The 13,468-nt window shown below is 34.7% G+C and overlaps 1 protein-coding gene across 3 annotated transcripts in view; it reads right to left on the reverse strand.

The window, feature by feature from the left end:
- The window catches only part of LOC150089391 (ARL14 effector protein), an 88,889-nt gene that overhangs the window by 15,120 nt on the left and 60,301 nt on the right, over positions 1–13,468 (reverse strand). The window lies entirely within an intron of this gene.

Here is a 13,468-nt window from a genome sequence, read left to right on the forward strand (position 1 = left end):
CATCATATGCAATTTACTAAGTTGAAAAAACTCACACGAAGGACCAATCAGCTGCTATTCCCACATCCATACCTCCTAATGCTCCACTGGCAGTGAACAGTCAAAGAAACTCAAAGTGCCACGTGAAACAGAAGAAAAAATGGATGTCGAGGTGAAGGAAGTGCCAGATGCTTCAGTCTTGGAACTCTTTGTGGAGTAAGAAATGGATGCAGGACAGTGTCCATACGTCCCCCCCCCCAAAAAAAATAAATAAAACAAGGCTGAGAAACACAAGCCTTCGGAAGCCGACTGATGGATTCACCAAGCCCAAATAATGGCTAAATTCCTATGGTGGAATTGTCATGGATTCCAGTGAACTAACAACATCAAAGCCCTCTTGCAAAAACATGAACCAGCTTGCTTTTACTTACAGGAGACGTACCTGAAGGCAAATGAAAATCCTTCCTTGCATAATGTTACAATCTCATGTAAGGACAGATCTGGAGATCAAGCTACCCATGGAGGAGTTGCTCTTCTTGTGGGCAACCAGACTCCATTTCCAACTATACTGCTTACCACCAACTCAGAAGCAGTAGCAATTTGCTATACAGTAGGGATTTTTAATAATAATCTGCTGCACCTATTTGCTGCCTGGGACCAGCATCCCCCAGACAGACCTTGATAATCTTACTTCTTAGAGGATTTCAATGGACATAATACCGTGTGGTAATGCTGACATTAATGCAAGGGGACGATGAGTCATAGAGCATATGTTCTCTGACAGTTACCCCTCCCTTCTAAATGTGGGAACTAACACCTTTTTTCTGTATGCCTACCACTGATCTTTCTATTTGCTCCCCTTCTCTACTTCCTTCACTTACTCGGGTTGTGGAGGCGAACCCATATGGAAGTGATCATTTCCTGTGATAACCACCATACTTAATAGGAGACTACCTTTTAGGTTACTGCAGTTGAAGATTGATCAGGCTGAGTGGAAAGCCTTTAAACATCTGGAAGATGTTTAAAAATCACTGCAGTCAGTAAGGAACTCATCAATGATGCAGCAATGTACATCACGGAAAATACTGTTTGTGCAGCTACAATTGCCATTCCGAAAACATCTATCCAGTGCTCACCACTTTCCAAACCATGGTGGAATGCAAAATGCACAGAAGCAAAAGAAGCTCAAAACAAAGCTTGGGGAATAGTCTGATGATACCTAACCCAGCTAATCTAACAATCTTTAAATGTGCACAAACCAAAGAATGCTACATTCATCGTCAGAGTCAAAAGGAATCATGGATTTGTTGTACATCATCTATTACTCAGTCAACCAGCACTAAGATGGTCTGAGATAAAATCCAAAAAATGAAGGGTAAAATTAAGAGAAAATCATGTACTTTCCAAGTTCATTTAGGATCTACAGTCTCTTGTCCCTTTTGTCAAGAGGAAGATCAGTTTTTAAGTGTTATGCTTTATCACAGAACAACTTCATCCAACTGTAATTAGCACCTTCTATGTTGATGACTAGCCTATTTTCTTAGTTATGCAACATGAGAGTTACTGAAAGACAACTGCAACAAGCCACTGATCTGGGCACTAGATAAAGGATTCAGGTTCTTGCCATAAAAGACTGTGTATATTTTTGTTGTAAGCATAATTTTCATCCTGAACATAAATTGAGACTTGGACAAAATGTTATTCCAGTAGTGCTAGACATAAAATTCTAGGAACTCATATTTGATAAAAAAAACTGACCTTTCCCAAACATATCCATTAACTCTGTACAAAGTGCACAGGAAGCTTCAATATTCCCATACTCTATTTCTTGGGGTACAGATCAGTGCACCTTACTACACATCTACCATGCACTTGTGCAATCTACACTAGATTATGGATTCAAGCTATAAATCAGCCTGAAACAGTCCCCATCCATCATCAGGCTATCCATATCACTACTGAAGCATTTCAAACATCTCCTGTCCTGAGATGGAAGCCTATACATAGAAGCAAATGAACCGTGGTTCATTTGCTTCCATGTAAACAGCTGTCTCTGAAGTATGCTTTAAAACTGAAATCCCTGGCAGACCATCCTATGAGAACATCTGTTTTTGAGCCGCAATGGAAAAATTTGTACAATGCCTGTCAGACTGTCAATCATCCTTTTGGTATTTGTGTTCAAGCACTATTCCAAGATTTGCATATCACTGTAGACAAGGTTTCCCAAAGCAAACCCTTCCACCTTGGCATGCTCACATTCTAGCTTGCAACTTTTCCCTTAAGAACTAGGTAGAGTCTGATACTCCATCGTCTATCTACCTGCAGCTCTATCCAGCACACCAAGCTGAGCATTCTGGCTTCTTGACAATTTCTACAGATGGCTTGAAGTTGGAATCTTGGAATCGTGTAGGATCTGCTGCTGTCTTTCCAGACACTACCATATCCAAGATTCTCCCTTAATGCAGCATATACGTTGCAGAGCTGCATGCTATACAGTTAGCCTTGGATAAATCAGAAGATATACACTATCTATGAACATAAATTTGATATCAACAGGAGCTTGATTCCTTACCATATTGGGTTTAGTCAAAATTATTTGGCTAATACTGCAGCAAAATCAAAATTTCCACTAATAATCATGGCCTGTAAGTCCCCTAAAAGTTTCCAAAGGACAGGATTCATGGTATGGAGATATTACTAATAAATTACATCAGATAAAGCCTACAATTGAACAATGGCAGTCTAAATTACACAGGAATCATAAAGAAGCAGTTGTTCTTGCTCAGCTTCACATAGGACAGAGTCATCTGACATATTTTTTGCTGAAAGCCAATGACCATGTGAGTCCTGTGACACCATTTTATCTCTTACACATATTTAACTGACTATTCAAATTTTAATGATACATGTTTTACTGCTTTTAACCATGACTGAGCCTTATATACTTGGTTAGATTTTATCCAACAATGACGTGTCAGCTGTTTTTAAATTCTTAGAACTTATTAATTTATACACATATATTTTTTATCTGTATATTACCTTTTACCCTTTTACTTATATAACCCTTTGACAAGGTAACATCTTTCAAAGGTTACCAGAACTTATTTCTAATGGTTTATAACCTTGTCTCAGCACGTAACAGCTTTTGTTGCTAATGTACCAATAAAACTGTAAACTTAAAGTTAAAGCCTAGTTATCCAAACAATCTCTGCTCAATTATGTTCGTGGGAATGATAAACAGTCTTCACCAGTGGCCTTTGAATCATACTTTGCACCTTCTCATCTCCTCTGTTTTATTTTCTTATAAAGAAATAAAATAAAAATTAATAAATAATCTTCCTTTATCTAATGTAGTTGGTATTCCTGACCTTATCCCTAACTAGTTGCCTTTCCTCATGTTTAAAATCGGAATATGTCTGAATTTTGAGTACTGCACACAACTGCAATGTAAAACTCAACTGAAAACTGTGTGTACTAGAAAAATAAATGCACAAGCCGTAATAAACACAAATTCGAAATTCACTACAGAACTGCCAGTGTGTATACACAATATTTTGTTGTAGTAGTGAACTACAACAGTAATGTAAAAGGCATCGATTTAATTGTATCTCATATTGTGAGTTCCTTCACAATAAGTTACCATAATATTGCACAACCTCGAATAAGTAACGCTTCACTAATGGAGAAGACTATTGTAGTCTTCCTTCATGGTAGAGTGGATTTGTAAGGGTAGCTACAAAATGAGTTTAAGAAAATTAAATTGCTGCATATCTCTTTATACATTAAAAACGGTTTCCCCCTAGTGATATTTATTCAAGCCAATGGGAGAAGAAAGCGGGACAATTACGTCACTACAAATCCACAGGTAAATAACTACATTGTTGTTTCCATTGAAAGACAACTGCTTACATAACATTCACCAACCTTGTGCACTGCTTCACTGTTTAATACATGACCAATGCCTGGCATCATTTGATGTTCCACTGTAATGTCAGCTGATGAAGGGATCCGATATAGTTTGTATATTTGTCAAAATAGTTTAGTATTTTGTAAATATTTTAAATATTTTTTTAGGCTCTTTTGGATGCAACAATATTCCTCTTGCATTATGGAATGCGCAGCAAAAGACCTTTTCCCAAGTGACCTATATAAATGCAGGGTAAATATAATTATATAATGATATTTATTCCACCTTGAAAATGGTGGGGTAGCCAACGGAAGAAAAGTTTTCAGGTAATGTAGTACAAGTGGGCGGGGCAGTTACATAACTACAAATGCACAAGTAAATAATTACATAGGTCATTTCCTGATTAGATATCGATCGGAGCATTTCGACAGGTGTCTCTTTTAAGTAGAAAAGATTTAACTTACTCCGTCATACCTCTACATTTTACATAGAAAAGCATGCAGGGGGTTGGCAAGCAAAGCAAGCAGGGGACGAAGCCCCCTAGTTCATTAAAATATAAATTTTTAAAGTTTGTATACATAATTTTGAAACACCCTGTGTGTATACAGGTAGTTCCCGACTTTACGAGTTAATTCGTTCCTAGTGCGTGCTCGTAAAGTGGGAATTTATTTCCCATAGTTGTTTTTTGTTTGTTATTTGGTTTTTAGAAGCATTAGCAACTAAGGCCATATTGCTCTGGGGATATGCGGTGGTCATTCCCTGACCTTTCCGCATCCTCCATATTTGGTGGTCACGTGCTCAAACCCTGGTCTAATCAAGAAGCGTGTGCCACGCACTGCTGCTCCTGCCACCTGGCTACGGAGGTGCCCATTTCCCATAGACAATGTTAAAAATAGGGGTTACGTTATTAACAATGAAATTAGTTAGCTAATTAGTTTACAATAATTGATTTATCAAAAGAAATGAAAAAGCAGCCTGTAAAATCAAGCAAATTATAATAATAGAGAAATTATTTATGACTTACAAATGTTAAAGAATGTTTATTCTTCACCATCATCATCGACTAAATGCACACTCGTTGATCACTCATTATTGGCTCGGCACTCATTGGTTTGTTGCACAAGGAGTCGTCTTCTTCAGAAATGCTTCAAGAGGCATTTATTTCCAAGATAATCTTCTCTTTTCTTTATAAATTTCAATAGCATGCATAAGCATTTTTTAATGGAATGCACAAATTGCAACTAACACGATTTACACAGAGTAACAAGTTTACGAAGATTTAAAAAAAAGGAACAAAGAGAAGATTTCAGTAAAGGGGAAACACATTTCACCAAAATAACGTAAAAAACCACACAACTCCAACTATCAATATTTTTGCAAATGCAACAACGTAGAGTTTACTACCCATTGGCTTGCAGTAACAGAAAAGCCCAATAAACTGGAAAATGCACATTATTTTTATTGTTTTATATAAAAGTCATGACCTCCAGAAATGTGCTTTAGAAAAATATCACAAAGCCATTCAAAATTGGTTCTTATAACAAAACATGTGATAACGATGAAAGTGTAGTGCATTTTAATGATTTGAATTGGTAACTAATACAATTTGCACTATAAAAATGACTTTTTACAGAGTTATATAGTGAAAATTTCAACTTCTGAGGTTGCAGAATGAATTATCAAAAAACAATGTGTTATTGGGTTCACATTACGATATTTTCAAGATACGATGGTGTCTCTGGAATGGATTAATATCATAAAGTGGGGTACACTGTATTGTATAACTATGCACGTGGTTTGAAATGCAATATTTATGAATGTTTAACATTCATTTTTTGCAATTAATGTTCATATTTCCGATTTTGTTGATACTTGGGGGGGGGGGGACTCGTAAATCTGGGAACTCCTAAAGCGAAAACTCAAAGCGGGAACTGTGTGTGTGTGTGTGTGTGTGTGTGTGTGTGTGTGTGTGTAAATAGGTACTACTACTCATTCTTTGCTATCAGGAAAAATTGAAAATTAAAAGGATATGAAAAGCACTCTAAATTTTTTTTCCCCCTGATATTGTTACTTTAGTAGTAATGTTTTTAGAATAAGAACAACAAATTGTTCTTCAAGTATATTAACTTGAAGTATATTCTTCAAATATATTAAATTCTTCAAGTATATTAACAAAGTTTATTAAGCATAAATTTATTATTCAAGTATATAAAAAAATAAGTAAACTGTGAGTAAAATAATTAAAAATAATTTCATAATAAAGTTTTTGTAGAATATTCCAAATTTTTATTAAGTTCTCATCCGACATGCTATGCCGACTTCTTTTCCTCCTCTTGGTGTGTCAGTTGCTGAATGACATTTCCAAAGTAGCCACGAATCGACATATTGTGCTGGATCGAAGCAGGACAGCGGTGGGCCTGCAGTTTTAAGAAACAGTAGTGAAGAAACTGTTTTTGTCATCAACGAAGCGCTGGTTGGGCTGGCAATCAGATCCATTTGTGAAAATGCTTGCTCACATTCACACGGTGAAATTGGTATCGTACTCAGAGCGTTCATCAAATGCTTCAATTCTTCCGAAACTTTCTTACCAATTACGTATCCACAAATTGCATTTAACTGTAATTGACAATTTTCTAACTTCATTTTCACCAAATGCCAACAATTCATATTTAGAAGGATTAATACCTTTGTTGTCCTCCTCTCGTCATCGGTATTTTCATTAGTTCCTAAATTTGAATCTTTTCTTTTCTTCTTTTTTTTTTTTAAACTGTCCAAAATATCAGTGTCATTCGGATATTCAGGTGCTGTGACCATGTAAACAGAGATAGGGAAAATTTACGGAAAAATGTGGATAACGCACTTCTGCAAAACAACAGATGATTATTTGTCGCTGTAAAAGAAAATCACTTTTCTAATTCTTGAACTTGTTTACAGTTGATTCATAGTGGTGTCCAACCTACGGCCCATGGATAAAGTGAACTAAAACAGCATTTTAAATTTTGTTAATTATCAAAAACATTTTCTAATTAAATGTTTTGTTCAGTAAATGTAATTGTGTATTGTACTTAATAAAATTTTTGAATATTTTCAATTTTACTTGCAACAGAATATCGAAAATGTAACAACACTAAAGAAATCTAACTTTGAATTTTTTTGAATATGGCCCCTGTACAGAAAAAGGTTGGACACCACTGGAAGGTGGCCAGGCCCATTGGGAATACACCTTGATCTGCTCACTCTTGACCAGCACAGCTTCGCCGTGTGGGACAGGTGGTCGGATAGGTTTTACCATGTACCACTAAGTTATAGAATGCTAATCCCTTCAGCTCTCTTAATTCGTGCAGCAGCACTAATTGCCTAAAGACCAGAAAAGCAAACAGTTTGTACCGAGTTAATTCTCTCCTAATCCGTTCGATATATGAAAATTTTCTTAGCTCAACGGAAACTATTTTAAGTGTAACTTCCAAGGGGAATTCAAAATAATTAAACAGAGGTCCGACTGAGTAATTTAGAATTATAAAAATGGTTATACAGGTTTATATAGAAAAAATCTTAACAATTGACAGTAAAAAATGCAAATTTAGTTAAATCATTTTAAGCTTATTTTAATACTCACATAATACTCGACTTACGGAAATTCAACTTTACTTAAGCTTTTGCTGGCTCCATTTATTCCTACAGATGCAAACATAGTTTGCATCTGTAGGAATAAATGGAGGTATCGTGAAAATATCGTAAAGTGAACCCAAAAACATATTGTTTTTTTTTTTTTTTTTTTTTTTTTGTAATTCGTTCTAAGTCCTTGGAAGTTGAAAATTTTGCTATATAACTAAACTATTTATCTCTCTAAAAGGTAATATATTTATAATAGAAGTAGCACTACCCTTTCATCGTTATCATATGTTCCTGTTATGAGAATCATTTTGAACGCCTTTGTGATATTTTTCTAAAGCATATTTCTGGAGATCACGACCATAAAACAATAAAAACAATTTGCACTTTTTGGTTTATTGAGCTTTTTTGTTAGCGCATCTAATTATAAATGGGTAGTAAATGCGATCTTATTGCATTTGCGATAATACCGATAACTGCAATTGTGTGGGTTTTTATGCTATTATGGTGAAATATACTCCCCCTTCACTGAAATCTTCAATCATATAAAAAACAAATTTACTGAAACTTCTCTTCATTCCTATTTATGTATTACAATGATGAAGGGAAGGTGACTAATGAAAAGTGCAATTGGTGGTAGTGCCAGGAAACGAAACAAAATTGATTTAGAAATTAAGATGAAAATGATTAAGAAGTACGAAGCAGGACAAAGTTTGTCATCTATTGCAAAGGAATTAGGCCTTGATGCTTCAACAGTGAATACTATTTTAAAGGACAGTGCACGTATAAAAGAACATGTCAAAGAATCAATGCACTTAAGATCAACAGTGATCACAAAACAGCATTCAGGTGCTATGTTGAAGATGGAACAACTGTTAAAAATATGAATGGAAAATCAGATTCAGAAGTCTAATGACCATTAAAGCAAAAGCAACAAGTATTTATAAAGATAATAAGGATAAGTATGGCAAACCCCAACCCAAGTTCATGGCAAGCAATGGGTGATTTAATAGGTTCAAGCATTGCACTGATTTCCACAATATTAAAGTATGCGGTGAAGTCACCATTGCTGATTCTGCAGCTGCAGAGAAATTTTGTGATGTGCTGGAAAAAATTCTCGCTGCTTCAACAGTGAATACTATTTTAAAGGACATTGCATGTATAAAAGAACATGTCAAAGGATCAATGCACTTAAGATCAACAGTGATCACAAAAAAGCATGATCACTGTTGATCTTAAGTACCTGGCATTCCAGGTTGGGGGTTAAGCAGGAGGCTAACAACCTCCTCTTGTAAAACCTTTCTCGTTACGAAACAAGCACAAAAGCCTCATTACCAGACAACTTTAAATGGAAATTGACCCAAGCCTTGGAATAATGGACTAAGATTAGGATCATGGAATATTCGAAACCTATATAGATCAGGAGCACTTCAAGAACTAACCAATGAACTTTAGCAAATATAAAAATGGACCTTGTGGCCCTTCAAGAGATCAGATGGACAGGAGACAGAAACATGAAGAAAGAAGACTACATGATTATTTATGGAGGGATTAGCTCCAATAAACACGAACTAGGTACTGGATTTGCAGTTAGCAAAAAAACTCTGAAACTCTCTAAAAATTTTGAAGCCATAAACAAAAGAATCAGCAGAATAAGCTTGAAGACAAAATGGTTTAACCTCACACTAATAAATGTACATGCCAACAGAAATTACAGAGGAAGAAGCAAAAGATGAATTCTAAGGGGGGGGGGGGTCTTAGAAGAAATGATTGATAATACCTCAAAAAATAATATTATTGTACTCCTTGGGGATTTTAACACAAAAATTGGAAAGGATATTTTCAGACTGACTATAGGAAAACAAAGCCTTCATGAAACCTCAAATGGAAATGGACTCAGGCTTATAAATTTGGCAATCTCAAAAAATATGCTACTTCGTAGTAAAACGTTCATGAGAAAGAATATATATATAAACAAACCTGGAAATCACCAGATGGTCTAACGTTTAACCATATAGATTACGTCCTAATCAATAGAAGACACAGAAATAATATTCAGTCCATAAGAGGCAACAGAGGAGCAGAGTGTGATACTGACCATTTCTTAGTAGCAGCTTTTTTGAAAATAAAGCTAAATAAGACATTTTTCACAAGTATGAAAAAAAAAAGAGATTTAATATAAATAAACTAATTTAACAGAAGTTAAAAAGACCTACATAAGAGTAGTAAAAAAAAACTTAATGCCCAAATAAATGGTATGGGCCAAGATGTAGAAGAACATTGGAATTACATTAAAAGTAGCATCCAAAAAACAGCAGAAAATATCGTTGGAATCCAAAGAAAGCAGAAAAATAACATTTCACAGATATTGTTAAATACATTTAACAATATCTGTGAACAAGCTGTGAATAAAAAGAAAGGTGACAGAATCACCTTTCTGTGAAGTGGTTCTGAAAAGTGGCTCCAAAATCCATTAGATAACGAAGCTGAACAAAGATACAGAGACAGCTGTAAGGCAACTAGGAAGGTAATTAGACAACAAAAAAGACAATTTCAACAAGACCAACTGAAGGAAATTAAAAATCAACACACTTCAAATAATCAAAGGAAATTCTATCAAGCAGTTAAAAAACAAAAATCAGGAACCCAAATGCTAACTACTATAATGAAGGAAAAAAGAACCAGATACTATTTACTGATGACAATATTGCTGAAAGATGGAAAGAATACTTTAGTCAACTGCTAAATTGTGAAAAGCCTACTTTAACCATTGAGCAGAGCCATTTATATACTTGTGATGTAGAAACACCTATACTTACTTTGGAAGACATACAAGAAAACAACGAACTGTTAAAAAATAATAAAGCCCCAGGCCTGGATGGAATTGCCTCTGAATTAATTAAAAATGGAGGGAAAACTAACTAAAAAACTATATGAATTAATCATATTAATATGGGAAAAGGAAGAAATACCAGGGAATGGAAGGACTCACTAATACAGCCAATTTATAAAAAAGGAAATATACAGGAATGCCATAACTACCAAGGAATATTGCTATTCTCTTCATGCTACAAAATTCTATCAAGCATCCTACTAAAAAGAATGACCTCATTTGCTGAAGATAACATAGGGAATACCAAGCAGGATTCCGGAGGAATAGATCTACTATCGACCAAATCTTTATTTTAGATAAATTTTGGAAAAGAAATGGGAATGCAATCAACCAGTACATAACCTTTCTATCGATTTTAAAAAAGCTTACGATTGCATCCAAAGAGAAAGATTATGGAATATTCTAAAAGATTTTGGTATTCCACAAAAATTGATAGATCTGATAAAGATGTGCGTGGATGGTAGTAGGGGTATTATTCTTTCTAATGGAACCAAATCAGAAGCATTCAATATCACAACAGGATTATGCCCTTTCACCAATCCTTTTTAATCTTGCTTTAGAGAAATGTATCAGGAAAATAAACAAAGAGGATACAGATAGCAATGATCCTAGGATTTGCAGATGATATAGATCTAGTTAGTGACAATCCAGAAAATGTAAAAAATACATTTAAAAAATTAAAAACAGCTGCTGGAAAAATTGGACTCCAAATTAACCAAGAAAAACTGAATATTTAAAAGTTGCAAGAAGTGATAATAACCAAGACATGAATTTTATAATTGATAATTTGAACTTTAAAAATGTAACCTCGCTCAAATACCTAGGCTCAACAATAAAACCAGGATAGAAGTAAAGGCTAGAATCCAGGCTTGCAAACCGGTTTTCATATTGAGTTGCTAAAACTGAAACCGAGCTTCTAAAACCGGATTCGAATATTTTCTTAGTTAGCCCTAGAATATAGTTTATTGTTATGCACATTTTCTTTTGTTTCGTCGTTTGTCTGGATCGTTCAACTGCTTTGATCGTTCAACTGCTTTATGTTTTAAACATGTTTTTTATTTTATTTTATGTTTAGATACGAATCTCATGGGCAAGTGGCCCAAATCTAGGAGGGGTACCTTTTTATCTTCCCACCTGTATCATGGCACGATGTAGGTGTACTCATTTACGACTGAGTGAGTCGGAGCGATAGCGTAAAAGAAAATGCTCAACATTTCTCCGTTCCATCTATCTTGTTCGCCAGGCAAGTTATGGAATGCGCCTTATTGATGGTTACCCACTTGAAACAGATTCACTGAACATTGCATCAAATTTCGATTGTAGAAAGTTTTTGCTTCTTTATTCCTATTAAATTTGCGATCAAATGTTCTCCAAAAAAGCAGCTTCACCAAATTTAGCTTTTATGCAATTTTGAAAATACGGTAGATTTAATTGGGGAAAAAAAATTGCAAGTAAATAAATAAAAATTTTCTTTCGTGAAAATTTTGAAACGTGCCTCGTTTAGACTCTTCATTCGGTGCTTTCGGGAGTGATGCATAGTATTGTGCCTTTGTTATCTTCAATATTTTTATTTAAAATTGTCGGCGATATAAATTCCTTCTAATTAATATTTATTACTCTTAATATTTCTAAGATGAAATCAAATGTATGGAATTATTTTGCTCGAAAAAGCAAAGATGAAGCACAATGTTCGAAATGTCAGAAGATAATGAAGTCGTCTGGAGGATCTGCATCATCTTTGATGTTGCATTTAAAGAAAATGCATCAGATTGACATTAAACAAGATAACAGTGAACCTCCCGTAAAAATGGTAAGAACAGAAAACTTTATCGTTAAAAAATCTATGGAAGAAGAGATTTCAAAATTAGCTGCTTTTGATGGATTTTCTTTTAATTCAATTGCCAAGACTGAGTTTATACAATCAAACCTTCACCTTCAGAGAAATAAATAATAAATTACCACCAGCCTCAGTGAATGGAGTTAAAAATGTGGTTCTGAATTATTATAAAACTAAGAAAGAAGAACTCATTCAGCATTTCAAAAATTCATTTATTTTGGGTGCACGGTATTCATCGACTCTAGACGAATATACGTCTATACGAAATAAAAGGTATATGAATATAAATGTGCATTCAAAATACAATCATTGGTCGTTAGGTCTTATGGAGATTAATGGTTCACTTGATAGCAGAAGACCTGAGCAAATTGTGAAGGGACACTTAAAGGAATTTGGTTTGAACTTGGATGAGGATATTGTTGCCTGCACCACCGATGGAGCAGCAATGATGATTAAGTTTGGCAAGCAAATTACGCCTATCATCAACAATGTATAGCCCATTGTATACATCTGTCAGTTATAGATGTACTTTATGAAAAAGCAATCAATTATGGTGCCACAGTCTCTGAGTCTCCCAAAGACAATGAAGAAAATGAAAATAATGAAGAAAGTAGTGATGATGAAGAAGTTGAAGAAAGACAAAGTCATGCTTTATCAAACCGACTTTACCGATGAGCTCATTTATTTCTTCAATCCAATGGCCAATATTACACAAACTATTAAAAAAGTCACAAAAATTTGCAAGCTTTTCCGAAAATCGCCTACCAAAAATGACATATTACAAAATTTTGTTAAAGCAAAATTTAATGGGAAAGAATATAACTTATATTAGATTGCAAGACTAGATGGGATAGCACATTCTATATGATTGAGAGATTTTTGAAATTGAAAAATTGCATTCCAAATGCTCCATGTGCAGTACTGTCAACTGAAGCTGTGTCTGACGATGACTGGAAAACACTTAAATTGCTATGTGAAACTTTGCGACCAGTTGAAATGATTCTGAAGGCTATAACCTCAGAAGATACAGACTTACTTAAAGCAGAGTCTTCAATAGAATTTCTGCTTGCTAAGCTTGATACAGCAGAAAACCCATTTGCTTTAAAGTTTCACCAAAGCCTTTTGCAGCGTTACAATGCAAGACGAAATTGCCAAACTGTGGCTTTGCTGAGCTATCTAAACAACACCAAAAAGTTTAGGAAAGAAGATTCAGGTTCAAGAACTTTTGATTTTCCAAGTA

The sequence above is a fragment of the Mastigoproctus giganteus genome, chromosome 2 (assembly GCF_048544385.1).
Source record: "Mastigoproctus giganteus isolate SK-2022 chromosome 2, ASM4854438v1, whole genome shotgun sequence".
In the NCBI taxonomy this organism is placed as follows: domain Eukaryota; kingdom Metazoa; phylum Arthropoda; class Arachnida; order Uropygi; family Thelyphonidae; genus Mastigoproctus; species Mastigoproctus giganteus.